Genomic DNA, 17,773 nt, shown 5'->3' with positions numbered 1-17,773 from the left:
TCAAAAAACCAAAGAACTCGGGGTTCTCCGCCAGAAATTTACTTGATCGCGGACCGAACCAAGGATAATCACTCTACTACTGAACCAGCGTGTCCAATATAAATAGGAATAGAGGATAATAACTTGTTCGAAAGAAATTCAATGAGAAAGTGCTGGTGATTGTAGGGCTGAGAACTTATTCACCTTTCGTGATAGATGATGATGTGCAACTAAATACACCGATAGGAGCTAACAGAATTAATTGTCGGTATTAGAATTAATGATCCCGGTGAAGATCTTACAAGGAGAAGTGACACTTTGGTAAGTGAACTTCGAGGTCATTTTTTGCGAGGTGATAGTGCACATTTAAAGAGTTAGTTACAAACTGGGAGAGCGCAAAGGGTAAAAATGACGGAGAAAAACCATCTTAAAGTTTTCTACTCGACGCATATATCGTACAACGCGCAAACTTATGAAGTGACGGCGTGGCAGAGTGAGAAGAATCAGCGACTAAAGTGCAAAGGGTCGCAGGTTCGATTCTCGTTTGAGTCAAACTTTCTTTTTGCTTCAACCAATGAAGTAGGCATTTGCAACCAGTGTTGGGCAAAATCAATTGAAATCAATTGCAATTGATCAATCAATTGAAAGTAATTGCTCTGAAAATCAATTGCAGTTGATTTCAATTTGTAATTGTCAATTAATTTCAATTGCAATTGAATTCAATCATAAAATTTGCAATTAAATTTTCGTTAATTGTTAATTGGTCACCAGGCAATTGAATTGAATTGACAATTGAAACTTGTAATTGTTAATTATAATTGTTAATTGCAATTGAAATCAGCAATTAAAACTGAAGATAAGATGTGTGTATATTGTATTGTCCACTTGTTACTGTTTTACGTATTTCAAATAAGGTACTTATAAGAAATGCTGGATACCTACCATCCCTTTCCCCCCCCCTGGGAAGAAAGTCGTGAAACTAAGTATTGTTTAAATATATTATGTTTATGGTTCTATCCCCCTCGAAAGAACTCTATATGCCCGTCATGCATACAATAGGAATGAGCACGAGCGAGTTTTCTTTAAAACTCGACTCGACTCGAAGCAGACATATTTGAGTTCGACTCGAGATCTTGGCTCGAAAAATTTCCTCCAACTCGACTCGAATTCGGATCGAGTTTCCAGTCGAGTCGAGCCAATTCGAGCTAAATCCTTTGTGTAGTTCCAAGTACTACTATCTTCAAGTATCCTACATAGACAATATAATTATCAATGATACTACTACTACTACTATAACTAATTATTATTATAACACCGTGTACCTGTATAAACATGGAATATAGGCGGTTTGTAGCGGAATACTAAATATTAGTTGACTGTCGATCTCGGTAGTCAAGAAATCTTCAGGAGGCAAGGACATCGGTTCTTGGTTTGAGTTCAGGAGGAACAAGTATTCGGGCTCGAGCCAAAAATTGTTAGAAGTTATGGGATTCCAGCCAAACATGTTTAAAACTGCTCGACCTGGGTTTAGGGTTATGAACAACTCAAGGGGCTCGCTCACAGCTCATTCACTTATCGAGCCGAACCGAGAAGTGAGCCGAGCCAACAGCTCATCCAACCGAGCCAGTTCGAGCCGATGGCTCACACGAGCCGAACCGAACCGAGCTGATTGCTTACCCCAACCGAGCCGGTTCGAGCCATTGGCTCAGTTAAGCTGACTCGCACCCAGCCTATGGACTCGTTTCAACCGAGCTGGTTCGAGCCATTGGCTCCAATCGAGCCGAGTCGATAAGTCGTCTTTACCGAGCCGGTTCAAGCCATTGGCTCAATTGAGTCCAGTCGATGGGTAATCCCAACCAAGCCAGCTCAGTTGAACCGAGCCGGGCGGTTGAAATCACTATTCCGGTTGGGCTTCTACTTTGGCTAAAAAATTGGACCGTGTAGTTCTCAGCCTTGATGGTAAGAACTACAAAAATGTTATGAAATCTTTAGTTTTACGTCCCAGGCTTATGCCGGTTAGGCTAAAGGAGACGGTGATGATGGGAAATGAATGAAATGAAGAAAGTGGGAGGAAACGTGAGAACCCCGAGAAAATCCACGAGCACGGTGTTTGTCCACCACAAAGCGCAAACTGCGCGAGCTGGGATCGAACCAGGGACCTCAAGCACCGGAGGTGAACGCTCTACCACTGACCCACCGCGCCCCCTGGTAAGAACTACAGTATATACTTATATTGGTGCTCACGGCGTCATTAACTTGTTCCACCACCAACGAATTTCGAGGTACTTTGTTTTGCATCTTTTGTGCGTGTTTTGTGTCGCTTTATGCGCCTATTTCCACATTTTGTGCATCACCGGAAGTGGGTCAAAATGGGCCTACAAATATTGCTCTTCCGCCACCAAAGAAATTTCGAGGTCTTTTCCTTCACATCGTTTTGTGCGTCTACTTCCGTTTTGTGCGTCATGTGAAGTGGGTCAAAATGGGCTTGCAAGATAGGACGAAAATGACCGAGAGTTCCGCTACTATCGAATTTCGAGGTCGTTAATTTCACATCGCGTACCCTTTTGTGCGCCTATTTCGACGTTTTGTGCGTCACTGGAAGACGGTCAAAATGGGCCTCGAAGGTGGGACGAAAATGACCAACTGCTCCGCCACTACCGAATTTCGAGGTCCTTCCTTTTGCATCGACTAGTGAATGTTTCGTGCCGTTTGGTGCCCTTATTTCCACGTTATGCGCATCACCAGAAGTGTGTCAAAATGGGCCTCCAAAGTGTGACCAAAATTATCCATTGTTCCGACACTATCGAATTTCGAGGTCGTTTCTTTCGCATCGTTTAGTGCCTTTTTTTTAAGTTTTCTGTACCTACCTTCTCGTCTTGTGCGCCACCGGAAGTGAGTTAAACAGGCCTTTAAAGTGGGAGTTAAATGGCTCACTGTTCCGCCACTATCGAATTTCGGGGTCGGTTCTTTCGCATCGTTTAGTGCCTGTTTTGTACGTTTTGTGCGTCACCAGAAGTGTGTCAAAATGGGCTTCCAAAGTGTGACGAAAATGACCCACTTCTCCGTCACTACCGAATTTCGTGGTCCTTCCTTTCGCATCGACTAGTAAATGTTTCGTGCCGTTTCGTGCCCTTATTTCCACGTTTTGCGCTTCACCAGAAGTGTGTCAAAATGGCCTATCAATGTGTGAGGAAATAGAGCCATTGTTCCGCCACTATCGAATTTGGAGGTCGTTTCTTTCGCATCGTATAGTGCCTGCTTTGTACTGTTTTGTGCTCTTATTTCCACTTTAGTGCGACAACGAAAATGGGTCAAAATGGCCTATAAGTATAGCGGAATAACTTAATGCTGTTCCGTCACCATCGAATGTCGAGGTCGTTTCCTTCACATTTTTAATGCATGATTTGTGTCGCTTTGTGCATCAGTGGGAGAGGGTCAAAATGGACCTTGAAAGTGGAATGAATATGTCTTTTTCTGCCATATTTCTAGGTCGTCTTTGACCCACTTTCGTTGGCCTACAAAACGTGAAAATATGCGCAGAAACGGTAAAAACATGCACTAAACAATGCGAAAAAGCGACCTTGAAATTCGATACTGGTGGGAGAGTGGATCATTTTTCTTCCCATTGAATGCCCATTTTGACCCACTACCATTGATTCACAAAACGTGGAAATAGGCTTACAAAATGGTAGGAAACACGCACAAGATGATGTGAAGGAAACGACCTCGAAATCGTTCCTGACGGAACAGCATTAACTTGTTCCACCATATTTGTAGGATAACATTAACCCATTTCCGGTGACGCAGAAAACGAGGCTAAATTTCCATTCCATGTAATTAAGCTAAATTTCCATTTAAGTTTGTAAGCTTAATTATATGGAAAATTTTATACATTTTTCCTTTACGTTGGTCTACTTTACGTTGATTTGGGACTTTTAAATTTTATTCAGTTTTCCACTGAAAAGTATATATAATTCAACAAGAAAATAATTATTAACACTTAAAGACCCATGGACAACTATAGTTGCCCTCTTGTTACGAGGCGTTCAGTCCCGGAGACAACTTTAGTTGCCGTGCACCCATCAAGGCCAGCTCCCGCACTTCAGCACGCAGTTGACGAAAGAAGCCAACAGCTTCATACAGCTAGTCCCTTCTGTTTACTTTTCACTAATCTTTATCACCTTCATGCCTACAGGTCACGTACTGCGTAAATTTATATGACATGCTGTGTCAAGTGTATATTCCCCAAAAAGATATGCGTACTCAGAAGGAAAAAAAATCATGTAGTTATTTTTTTTTCTCCTGTTTTATAAGCCAATGGAAGTGTGTGTAGTTGTTTCAACATCCTTCTTGTAATTTGCTTATTCTTCACTTCCTCTTTTTAGTTGAGCTTCTGGCCATGAATACCACCGCAACAAGTCGTTCTTATGATAGTGGCGTATTTTCGCCCGGAGAAATTACGGAAATAATAGATGATAGCGACTCCGATGCTTTTGAAACGGACGATGAATCTAATGTTTAGACATTGCTACAATATTAGAACAACTAGAATCTTCCGACAGTGACACGAAAACAACACTCGATGTTGTTCTTAGCACTAGTTCTCAACCATCGCGCCGCGCTTCTAAACGTCCTCGCACCTAACATGTCATCAAAAGGGAGAGGAGGGGGCGGAGTGACATATTGTGATATGTAGTGTATATTTAAACTTATTTAAATTTAGTTGTATGGTCGTTTGCAATTTGCACGAAATTATCGGACAATGTATCTTTCGATTGGATTTCCAACATACAAAAAATATTCCTTAAAGTTTGCAACACTGTGTATTCAACGGTATCAATGCTAAGTGCATCACTGCTTTTCTGTTATATTAGTACATTTTTATTCGATTGAATCTGAAAGTTTCATTCACTTTAAAAGGGTAGTTTCTGAGTAACAACATTTTAAAAATACATTTAAAATGGCCGGGATCCAAGCGTTTCTACATTTAAATCCCCTCCGGGTCTTTAAGTGTTAATTATAATTATAATTATTATCTATATATTATCTATATATATTATTCATTGTAATTTGTTCCATAACAAACACTTAAGCATTTCGTACTAGCTGTTATGCCCGTTCTTCGCACGGATCAGATAAAATATCAATGTAAACAAACTGAACAACGGGAGAACAATTAAGAAACATTTCTAAAATTGGATATATTTTGTGTGAATATATATCCAACAACGTACATGTGTTTTCATTGGGAAGGCCGATGGGGGCTGAATTCGAACGTAAACACTATCGGGGGTGTCACTATACGTCTGAGCAACCCCAATAAATATGGATTCGACACAAATTCTACTACTTTTACATGTCCCGCTGAACCCCCCTCAGACCCCCTTGGTTCGTATTGTGAAAAAATCTCCTCTGGCCCCCACCAACCCCCAACCAATACCGTGAAAACTATGAATGTGAAACTAATATCTGCCATTTTCTACTACTTTTTACATATGCCGGTAAAAGTCCCTATAATCCTCTGGTTCCAATTTTGAAACAACAATGCCTCTGGCCCACAGCCGATGGGGGCTGTATTTGGAAGTCAACGCCTGTGGAAGTATCACCATTCATCTCAGCGACAGCGAAAACTATGGATTTGACACTAATATCGGTCACTTTCCATTATTTTTACGTCTCGCAATTCCCCATCCCCGGTGATTCCCGACCCGCATACAATGGTGGCTAAATTTGAAAATCATCGCTAATGAAAGTATCACCGTTGATCTCAGCCACCGCGAAAACTACGGATTTGACATCGGTCATTGTGGATTATTTTTACATGTCTCGTGATGCCCCCCTTTATAATGCCCCCCTCTCTTAGCTGATGGGGGGCTAAATATGAAAGTAAACGCGGTCTTGAGTTTCACCATTGAGCTCAGCTATCCCGAAAACTATGGATTTGACATTAATATCGGTCATTTTCGATTATTTTTACATGTCTCGGAATTCCCCCCTCTGGTGACCCAAGGCCCGCATACAACGGTGGATGAATTTGAAAGTCATCGCTAATGGTAGTGTCGCCATTGATATCAGCAACCGCGAAAACTATGGATTTGACACTAATATCGGTCATTTTGGATTACTTTTACGTTTCGGTATCATCCTCCCCCTCCCCCCCCCCCCCCGTCGACCCACGGCCCGCAGCCGAATACGGTGAATTTGGAAGTTAATGCGATCGGAGTTTCACCATTGATCTCAGCGACCGCGAAAACTATGAAATCGACACTGATATCGTTCTACTTTTACATGTCCCGGTAAACGCCCCCCTGAGACCCCCTGGTTCGAATTTTGTTGAAAACGCTTTGCCTTGGTGTGGGACCTGGACAAAGGTATCTTTGACCAAAATTTGGTAACTCTCGGTCGACTTTTCTGGTCCCCAGTTCGGTCCCGATAAACGTTCCTTGGAGACCCCCTAGTAAGAAATTAAAAAAAAAATCTTCGTCTTGGTCTGGGGCCTAGACCAAGCTACCCGTGAACAAATTTTGAAAAGTTTCGGTCCATTCGTCTCATCCACAGGCCGCACAAAGATAGACAGATATACACACGAACAAACTCTATTTTATTTATATTAGAAAGGTCAGATCCGCCGTTATTGTATTAGTGCGGTGCTTGAGCGATTGGTCGTAGAAATTCAAACTCCGATGAGTGATAATTTTATAGGCTTGTTTTATTACAAGTTTAAACTCTTTAGTCAGTAGAGAAGAGGGCGTGAATTATGGGTCAGAGTTGATGAAAATGGGTTTTGGTGGGTCTGTGGGTCACAGTGGGTAAGAGTGGTTTATGGTGGGTGGTGGGTCACGACGGGTGGTGAGTCAATTGGTCGTGGCTAAAGTTTTTATTGCCCCACGCCCTCTCTGAACTACAGTGTTGAAAATTAATCAGTGAAAATCAATTGCAATTGATCAATCAATTGAAAGTAATTGCTGTGGAAATCAATTGCAATTGAATCAATTGCCAATTAATTTCAATTGCAATTGAATTACAGAATTCAATTGCAATTACTTTCCACTGCAATTAACTTTCAATCGATTGATAAATTGCAATTGATTCTCCTTTATTAATGGCCAACTGCAATTAACAATTAACCATTACTTTTTTCAATTGTTAATTACAATTAACAATTAACCATTACTTTTTCAATTGTTAATTACAATTAACAATTAATTTTACAGATTAATTGTTAGTTGTTAATTCAATTGAAATTTGCCCAACACTGTTTGCAACTATAAGTAAAATATTAATTCACCATAAGTTTATAATGAATAAAACAATAGAAATTTTCAATCACTTGTAAATTCTTTTGATGTTCCATGTTAACTAGGAACAAAATTTAATCTCTTCCGTAAATATTATTGTTACTGCAGTCGTTGTGTAAAAAATGTTCTTGAAGCTTCGTGTCTATATCTGTTGACAGTGTGAGAATTACAAGGGGAATGAGGGGGAAATCTGCTTTGGTTATAGCAACATCCAGTATTAGCAAAAGGGGATTTCCCCCCTCAACTCCTTTGTAAATCGCACACTGTCAACAGATGTAGACACGAAGCGTCAAGAACATTTATTACACAACGACTATCGTCAAGGGCGCCGATCATGGGGGGCCGGAGGGCCCGTCCCCCCAAGCTCATGTAGGCCCCATGTATTTTTATGAATATGTATTTTTATTGTTACATGTATTGTTGTATGTATTTTTTATGAATGTCCCCCCCACAAATTTACAGAAAAACCGGCGCCGTTGACTGTCGTTACCATAATACAACTCGTGATATCAGTATATTTAAGGAATAGATTAAATTTTCTTGCTAGTTAACATGGAACGATTTTACAAGTGATTTGAAAATTGGTATTGTTTTATTCATTATAAACATATGGTGAATTATAGTTACAAATGGTTACTTTATTATTTAAACAAAAATAACAAGACAAGGATTGACTCGAACGGGAATCGAACCCGGGACCCTTTACATACAAGTTGCACACTTTACTCACTCTGCCACGCCCTCACTTCATAAATTTTCGCGTCGAACAGTATATAAGGCTAGTAGAAAACTTTTGAAGACGGTTTTCTCCCTTATTTTTGACCATTGCGTTCTCCCAGTTTGTAATATTAACTCTATAAATGGGCACTAGCTCCTCGCAAATAATGTCCCCGAAGTTCACTTACCAAAGTCTGCCTTCTCCTTGTTAGTTGAGTATTTTTTTATAGAGAGGTTTCAATTTCAGATCATTGATGATGATTTCATTACTAGAGTTTCGTACTAATATAGTACGGATAATTAAATCTTTCGCCGTTGGGTGGGCTAGAACCACCAGCCTTTCGGTTAACAGCCGAATGCGCTAGCCCATTGCGCCACGAAGGCCCGTTATGTTTCTTAACGCTGTTTTATAATAGTAGGCTTACAGCACCACAACACGGCGGTACTTTACTTGACATACACAATATAATATACTGTAAAAGTAAAATGTCAATATGTTTTTATAAAACTATTCAATTATGAAAATTCTTGTATGTGATTCTCTTCATTAGTAAAAAGGCAATCTTTTTTATAATAAAATTTCCCTGGCTATACTAAACTCTATTTGCTGATCATCTGAGAGATCATCTTTCTTTTCTCAATAAGTTTCTCATTAATTCAACTCAAATAAAGCGAGCTTCATACACTTTGCAATAATTTTATCATCTGTTATTCTATGGGATTATTTATGTGGGTTGCACAATATGTATATCAAATATGTGATATGAATTCATCTTCATTTACCTTGTCTATGGACAGTGCTTCTTCATGTATGAGGCTCTTATGAGCAGAATGCGTCTAAGCGCGTAGTAATAATACTTTTCGCACCTGAATTTTGATTTTTTTAATAAAATGAACAACATGACATAAACAGCTCCTTTAGGCGATTTCAGGTTAAGATTTTTTCCAGGACTACTAACTAAAACATTACTTGAAAAAGTCTTTTCTGCCAAGATCGATCTAAATTTTCGAAACATATATTTATTAAGAGAAGAGTTACCCATGCTGATCTTGTCTTCAAATTATAATTTTGTTATTGATTTCTTTAATAAGTGAAAAGGAAAAAACATAGCAGAGCGTGGTTTCGATCCACGGACCTCTGGGTTATTGGCCCAGCACGTTTCCACTGCGTCACTCTGCTGCTACTTCTTAACACCCTCATTGACTGTTTAAATTGTATTATTGTTATTGTCTATTAGCACATTGTAATAATTCTATCGCAATACACATCAATACTGATGTAAGTAAAAGAGAGAGCAACATTGAGCAGTCCCTCCTTTCTATCTTCGTCTTCTTCGTCCTTTATCTTATTTCATTGACACCAACAAATAATGTCCACCAATTACTACCTCTACACAGAATCGAAACTTGCCACGAATTAGAGATTAGTTATTCAAGTTTGAGGATGTCCATTTTGACATCTGCAATCTATTCCTTACATAGGAAATATTGCATATTTTGTCTATTTTGTAATGTTTCGATGCAATCATAACCGGATCAGTTCATGCAATTACCAAATTGTCTATCTCGGACTAACCAAATAAAACCGGTGGAACCTGACCCTATTCGCTCGCTTTCGTGCAAACTCGTAAACAGATGTGCCCCCTTCCCCGTCATAGTCTTTTGCCCTCATGATAATTGGATTACAGAGTTACAACACATAGGTCCATATTTAGGCTCGGACCATAGTTATGACAGGTACTGTACATTAGAGTTACATAGAGCCTAGAAATTAAATGAAATGAAATCTTTGAGTGTTACGTCTCACGATCCTAGGCTAATGGAGATGATGATTATGAGAAATGAATGAAATGGTGGAATGATGAAAGTGGGAGAACCCCAAGGGAACCCAAGCACGCGGTTCACTTTTCTTGAGCGGGGATCGAACCAAAGACCCCACGTACCATAGCTGTACACTCTACCACTTTTTTTTTATTCAAGGAAATTTCAATTATATAATTAAGCACAGACTTAAGCTAAAAGGAAACTGAAGACATAATTTGAACGTTAATAAATGGCGTTCACATAATTAGAAAATATTTCTGTTGGTGAGATGCAAGAAGTGACAAACCAGAAAATAAAAGTTTTAGATGCAGATCAGCATTTCCTTTGATATTGTCTTCAAGTATTAAAACTTCCGTAGTATTGTTAACCAGATAATAATGTTGTGCTTTGCTTGCGGAAAATATTTATATTCAGGAAGGAGCAACATGTTCGTAACAGTGAGTCACTGTTAGTGACATATTTTGGGTGCAGACGGAGAATGCGGCTTACAATACAACAATATTTTAACCAGATAAATTTGCTGTCATGACAACCAGAAATACGATGTTCATTTGTTTCCTCGGTAGGACAATTAGCACAATAAATAGTGTTACTTAGTCCAATGTTATATCTACGTACATTTGTAACAATTAAATTGTGTACAAGAAGAAACCAAAGCGATTTAATATTACAAGAAAGAAATTTCGCCGTAATATTAGTTCATATTTGCGACCATTTAACAGTTGTTAATTGGTGCTGTATTTTAGGAACATACCTAATATTACTATGATAAATACAATATCATTGTTTAACAGTATAGACCCTACGTTTCAATACTCTCATGACTGATTAGATCATAACTTATATCAAGAATAACTTAGTAAGGTGTGGGTACATACGAGACCAATGGAGAACAAAACTCAGGATCCGTTAATAGAGATGTATTCATATGCCATACTGGAGAACGCTGAAAAATTTCTGAACAGGTAACATCAATGTTAACAAAACAGTGCAGTGTTGTATCATGAGGACGTCCTAGAGGGTATGGTGGCGGTAAAGAGAGGAAGGAGGCGAAGGAGACTACAATTAATGGATGATATGAAAACAGAAATATCATACATGAAGACGAAGAGGTTAGCGGAGGACCGTGGAGCATGGAAGCTTCTCAGCTGCGGCAAGTGACCTGCCAATAAGGGCAGAATACCTAGGATGATGATGACTATTTATGTTAAAAAGTCTTGTCTCAGGGCTTCCACAAGGTCCCAGGTGAAGTCCAACTCAAAAGTTTCAAATGGCAAGGGAGGTTAAGTAGCACATCGTTTGAAAGCTGTTGTTAGATGAAAGAAACGGAGCAAGTCTCGACTCTCTACGACAACCCTGTGCAAAATGGCGGAGGTTCAAAATGTAAACAAAAGCTTAATTGAAAAGTCTATGGTCACCTTGAATCCAATATGGCCGCTTTCGAAAGGAATTCAATTGGAAATTGTTGGTAATTGCAGGAGTGAAAACTTATCCACCTTAGACCTACCGTTTACCAAATATTGTTAGGGTCATCAACTCTAGGAGGCTCAGGTGAGCAGGTTATGTAGGCAGAATGGAAGAAAGTAGGAACGCTTTCCACGTTTTAATTGATAATACAATTGGTAAACGAGCATTAGGAGCAGGCACGTAGCCAAGGAAGGGGGGGTCCGGGGGTCCGGACCCCCCCCCCCTTCGAGACCAGAAATGAAAAAAATAAGGAAGGATAAAACAAAATGAAATGACAAAAAGAAGGATCAGCGTTAAAAATTAAAAAGAAAACTACAGGAAGCTTTTGCTTACTCTTTCTTATGAGGAGATTTGTATTACTTGCAATATGGTGGCGAGGTAAGCGAGGTATGGAAGAGTCATGGAATTTGAAATTTCAAGAAAAGTTATCTAATTTTCAGAATTCCTGCTATTAGTCAGGGAGATTTCAAGCTTTCGAAAGCATAAGTGCTGTTGTGTAACAGCGTGGACATTTTTAATCATAACTTTTCGTCATCGCATCCTTGCAGTATCAAACATGTTATTTTAAGGACAATTTTCTGTTGCTCCTTTAACCTGTCATTTGGAACCGAAGTAGCTGACGGAATAATACAAAAAATATAAATACATAAAATAATACATAAAACAAAAAATTATGTTGAAAGAAAGTTCTGTTAGCATTTGATTCAACAGAGAAAGGAAAGCATATATTGTAAAACTAGTTGAATATACACATGCTTCGCACAGGGGCTGTATTTGGAAGTCAACGCCTGTGGGAGTATCACCATTGATCTCAACAACCGCGAAAACTATGGATTTGATACTAATATCGGTCATTTTGGGCTATTTTTTACATGTCTCGGTATCCACCTCCCGCTGACTCCCGGCTCGCATACTTGCAAGTCGTCGCTAATGGAAGTGTCACCATTGATTTCAGCGACCACGAAAACTATGGATTTGACACTAATATAGGTCACTTTGGATTACTTTTATGTCTTGGTATCTCACCCCCTCTGGTGACACCCGGCCCGGAGCCGAATAGCGTGAATTTGGAAGTTAATGCGACTGGAATTTCACCATTGATTTCAGCGACCGCAAAACTATGTATTCGACACTAATAGCTCAAGTGGTAGAGCGTTGGCTTCGCATTCGGGAGGTCGTGGCTTCGAATCCCGCTGCCTACCATCCTGACTGAGGTTTTCCAGGGTTTCCCCTCAGTCCTACCAGGCAAATGCCGGGATGGCACCTACTAAGCAGGCCCTGGCCGATACCTTCCCAAATCCTTTCCATTGTTAATGTTGTTGGATATTCAATGTAAAATGGCCTCTGAGCTGTATCTGGTGATTGTTAAATAAATAAATAAATAAATATTGGTCATTTTCTACTACTTTTACATGTCCCGGTAAACGCCCCCCTGAGACCCCTCTGGTTCGAATTTCGACAAAAACGTTTAACTCTGGTCTGGAGCCTGGACCAAGGTATTCGTGACTAAAATTTGGCAACTCTCGGTCAATTTGTCTGGTTCCCAAACCGGTTTCGGTAAACGCCCCCCTGAGACCCCACTGTTTCGAAATTTCAAAAAAACGCTTCGTCTTGATCTGGGGCCTGGGCCAATGCACCCCTGACAAAAATTTGGTAACTCTCGGTCCACTCGTTTAGTCCCCAGGCCACACACAGACAGACAAACACACAAAAAAACTTTATTTTATTTGTATTAGAAGATAGTTTACAAGACAGTATTCAGTATGTACTTTTTATAATAATTGAGGTCATAACGAAAGGAAAATTGTTATATTTGAATAAACAGGAGAAGGACGTAAATATTGCAAACTCTTTTTCAACATTTTTTTTTTTTATTATTATTTTGCTCAAAATTTCTTCATAGTTTGTTATTAAAATACTTGCCAACATATCGTCATTTTATTGTCCTAACAAACAAATATATATTGATAGTAAAGTAGTTTAGATTGATCGAGCTCCTGGGCCTTCAGAATTTCATGTCACTCCGCCTCCCCCCCCCCCCCCCCGTTACGAAATCCTGGCTACACGAACTAATATATGTTCCAGTAAAATAGTTTAGAGTGATCGAGCCCCTTTTGTGATCACCACAATATTTCATGTCACGGACCCCCCCCCCTTCACGAAATCCTGGCTACGTGCCTGTTAGGAGGACCTAGGAGCAAATGAAACTTCAATATTTATATGTATCTTGTAGAAATAAAAATAAAATTGAAACTAGATCCAGTTGGCTAATGACAGTTTTTGTGAGTGCAGCATTGAACCTCTGTTAGTTCTCTAATTTCTGTAACCAAGTGAGGCCCCTCTCTTGAAAACTCCAGGCCCCTTCCCGGTGTTTTGCAATTTACATTTTGTCCTATTTTACAGCGGGGCTGAAAACTGAAAAATAAAATTACCACCACCCAGTTATAATCCTAAAATAAAAAAGAGAGGAATAATTGTTTTTAACTTCTGAACACATATAGTTGAATTTGACAAGAAAAATATTCATCCGGTAAAATACCGTTCAGTTGGCAAGCTATTTTCCAGTCGTAACAATCTTTTCTCTTTTTTTAGTGTTCTGTGTTCATTGTATTATTTTGGCTATTGATTGCAAACTTTTCCCTTAACACCCGCATAGTACGCTTGAATAATGATAGAGCCGTGGATTGAAGATGCATGTTACTTTTCCATCAATCATTACTCATACATCTAACAGGAATTAACTAAAAGTAAGTCTTTCACTAATTAGATACTATCTACCGATGTAAAGAGTAAATATTAATCTTCCATAAGGTGTCCCGCGTTTTAAGATTTACCTTACAATGAAGTGTCCGGGTTTTAAATATCAGAAATATAGTAACCCTAAGTATTCGTCCAGTTTTAGCACCAAGGCTATATAAGATCAGCTCTACTATTTAAAGTAGGAACAGAGCCACCAGGGATCCCCCGCAGGAAATTTCCAAGGGAAAGGATGAAAAAACAATCCCAGGAAGGGCTAAATACTGATTCCAAGGGGGAGCAAAACCTGATTGCAAAGGAGGAAGGAATTAATTCCAGGAGGAGGCAAGAAGCCGACATACAAGCACAGTCTCAAATATACATACAGTAGGAAGTCGAAAATCCGAACTAATTGCGACCATAGGATTTTCAAATTGTTCGGATTTTCGAAAATGACCAAGAAAATGTCATTTAGGCTTAAACATACGATACGGTATGCTCTTTTCTCGATACAGTGGTTATACAGTACATACAGTAATTACAATACCGTACGTAAGGTTACTTACATTTAATGTTTCTGAAGAACCTGCTCGTACACTAAATTACACTGTCTTGTAACTCACACTTAAAACTTAACTTGTATAGGCCTAAGGGAAAATAAAAATAATATGCATGACAAAAAATTGCATATGAATGAGATTCCGTAAAACGTTGACTTCATACAACGCCGACGGACAATTTTTTTTTTTTTTTAATCGCTAGCGCTAAAACAAAATGTAAGAAGCTTGTACAGACCGCGATCGGATTTTTGACGTTCGGATTATCGACGTCCTACTGTACTTTGATGCACTCGTGCATATAGTAAGCCATATAAAACAGCAATTATTTACTCGTATATTCTTATTAACTACAGTAAATAAACTATAGAACTACAGCATTTAATATAACTATAGCCTGCTTCACACAACAATGTGTGAGAGCAAATTAGTATGTTTTGAGATGTATTTCCAAAAACTGAAAATACGCTTCGAATATCCAAGGGAAAACTGCTCTCTTACCCCCGCTTCGGGGAGCCATGAGAGCCACTATTCGGGTTGTATCCAAGTTAATTACTTTACCGAAAATTGAACCCGACGGCGCACGGCGGAAAGCACTATGTTAGTCACTATTCCACGACGTACAGTAATATATTACTGTTTCGAACTTGCTTTAAAGGTCTTCAAGAAAAGTTTATCCTGCCAAAACGATATTTCTCACTTATTATATTTTTTCTATTATATACAGTGGCGTCGTCAGAATCTGGAACTTGTGGGTGCTGAGGGGTGCGTAAACATAAAGAGGGATTGTAGTAGAATATATATAGGTCAGTAAATACAACACTTCATATCATGAATGTGAAGCATAGATTCCCTCTTTAGGCATTTATTGCGAAGTTTTTCTTAGAATTTTAGCAATCATTTTGAGGAATCAGGAAAGAGAATTATGAAAACTAGCTTCTTACACCAAAGGGCACATAAGTTGCCGTTTTTCAATAATATATAGGCTTTCTTCGAGCATGGAACGGCGTTAGTTTTAAGCAAGGGGGTTACTTTTATCCTAAAATTTTCTAATATACCTTTAGATAGGGAATTCATATGTATGTATCACTCAATTCCCTGCTTGAGGACTGAATACAATGTAATATGATAAAATAAGTATATAGCCTAAATTACGTTGCTCAATAAAATGGTTCCGCTAACCAAAATGAAAAATTTAGTGCCCTTGCTGCTTCGAACCGTATCTACCTGCTATTTCAAATCCTATCTACGCTTTTCTCCATAGGGACAAATTTTGACTCATTTGACCAGTTGTGTCTTGAAATTTCTTAGATATGACAGTAAGATTATACTAATTTCTCCTAAAACTTACATAATTCGGGAGTCAGGTTTACATCAGGACCTCCCCCTAAATACTTATCTTCTTATGAAGATAGTTTTCCTTACACAATTTGCACAGTAATAACAAATAAACATCTCCATTGATAACAACGGAATCATCTGTAGATACAGATATCATTGATAGAAGTTAAACAATAAAAATATTTAAGTTGTAGGAAAAGAGGAAACTTCAGAAAAAATTGACCATTTACGTATTTGGAGATGTAATGTCAGTGCAAACCAGTGTTGCCAGATCAATCAGTTGGAAAAGCAGGAGATTCGAAGATAAAAAACAGGAGAAAGCAGTAGACACATACAGTGGTGACGTTTGAATGTAAATCCGGGGGGGGGCAATAAAATTTGCCATTCTTAAGGGGGCAGTAGTCAAAACAAGCAGTCCAGAATTCATTTCTGATGAACTACGTTAAGCAAATAAAAGGGAAAGTCCCGATTTATATTAATATTTGATCAGTGTTGCCAGATCAATCAGTTGGAAAAGCAGGAGATTCGAAGATAAAAAACAGGAGAAAGCAGTAGACACATACAGTGGTGACGTTTGAATGTAAATCCGGGGGGGGGGCAATAAAATTTGCCATTCTTAAGGGGGCAGTAGTCAAAACAAGCAGTCCAGAATTCATTTCTGATGAACTACGTTAAGCAAATAAAAGGGAAAGTCCCGATTTATATTAATATTTGATACACACGTGTGTGAAGTAAAACGTAGTGAAACAGCAAAGTGGAATGAGAAAATGTCTTTTCATGCAGGTAACGATAACGTAGCTATATGGTACAGTCAGACGTGATCGTGGCGTAAGACGATTTCTTGCTGACGATCGTGGAGAAATGATCTAAGCCACTCTTCCAACCCAAGTCCCAATCTAAACAACACTTACTTGTAAATCTTACAGAAAGTCAGAATATAGGCGAATCTTAGAGAAGATGACGTAGAGTTGTGTTCTTTGCATTCATATTATATACAGTAAAGCTCTATAACTATATGCTCTACAGAGCTTTGTGTATTATAACAGAGAAATTTCATCTTTTTATGTGAGGAAACCTTGAAAATTCAATATTAATAATCTTCAACTTCTCGAAATAAGGAAAAAGCAGGAGATTGTTCACTTCTCGTTTTCTTTCGCAGTAGATCAGTAGAACGTAGAAAAAGCAGGAGATCTCCTGCAAAATCAGTAGATCTGGCAACACTGTATTTGATACACACGTGTGTGAAGTAAAACGTAGTGAAACAGCAAAGTGGAATGAGAAAATGTCTTTTCATGCAGGTAACGATAACGTAGCTATATGGTACAGTCAGACGTGATCGTGGCGTAAGACGATTTCTTGCTGACGATCGTGGAGAAATGATCTAAGCCACTCTTCCAACCCAAGTCCCAATCTAAACAACACTTACTTGTAAATCTTACAGAAAGTCAGAATATAGGCGAATCTTAGAGAAGATGACGTAGAGTTGTGTTCTTTGCATTCATATTATATACAGTAAAGCTCTATAACTATATGCTCTACAGAGCTTTGTGTATTATAACAGAGAAATTTCATCTTTTTATGTGAGGAAACCTTGAAAATTCAATATTAATAATCTTCAACTTCTCGAAATAAGGAAAAAGCAGGAGATTGTTCACTTCTCGTTTTCTTTCGCAGTAGATCAGTAGAACGTAGAAAAAGCAGGAGATCTCCTGCAAAATCAGTAGATCTGGCAACACTGGTGCAAAGCAACACGTCGGTTCCATCGAACAGCGTTAAACTTGTTGATGTCACATGCAGATTCTTGGTGATGTCTCGTTGAACAGCCAGGACATCTATGTTATTAAGACGCTGTTG

General features: G+C 38.8%; 1 non-coding gene across 1 annotated transcript; it reads right to left on the bottom strand.

The window, feature by feature from the left end:
- Nucleotides 1-9,102: 9,102 nt before the first annotated feature.
- Nucleotides 9,103-9,174, bottom strand: TRNAI-AAU (transfer RNA isoleucine (anticodon AAU)). The gene has a single exon. It is a non-coding gene; the product is annotated as a tRNA-Ile (tRNA).
- Between the last annotated feature and the right edge of the window lie 8,599 nt (nt 9,175-17,773).

Source organism: Thermobia domestica, chromosome 12, assembly GCF_964235325.1.
Source record: "Thermobia domestica chromosome 12, izTheDome1.hap1.1, whole genome shotgun sequence".
NCBI lineage: Eukaryota > Metazoa > Arthropoda > Insecta > Zygentoma > Lepismatidae > Thermobia > Thermobia domestica.
Note: the sequence above shows the minus strand (reverse complement) of the source record. Positions and strands in the feature narration are given on the sequence as shown.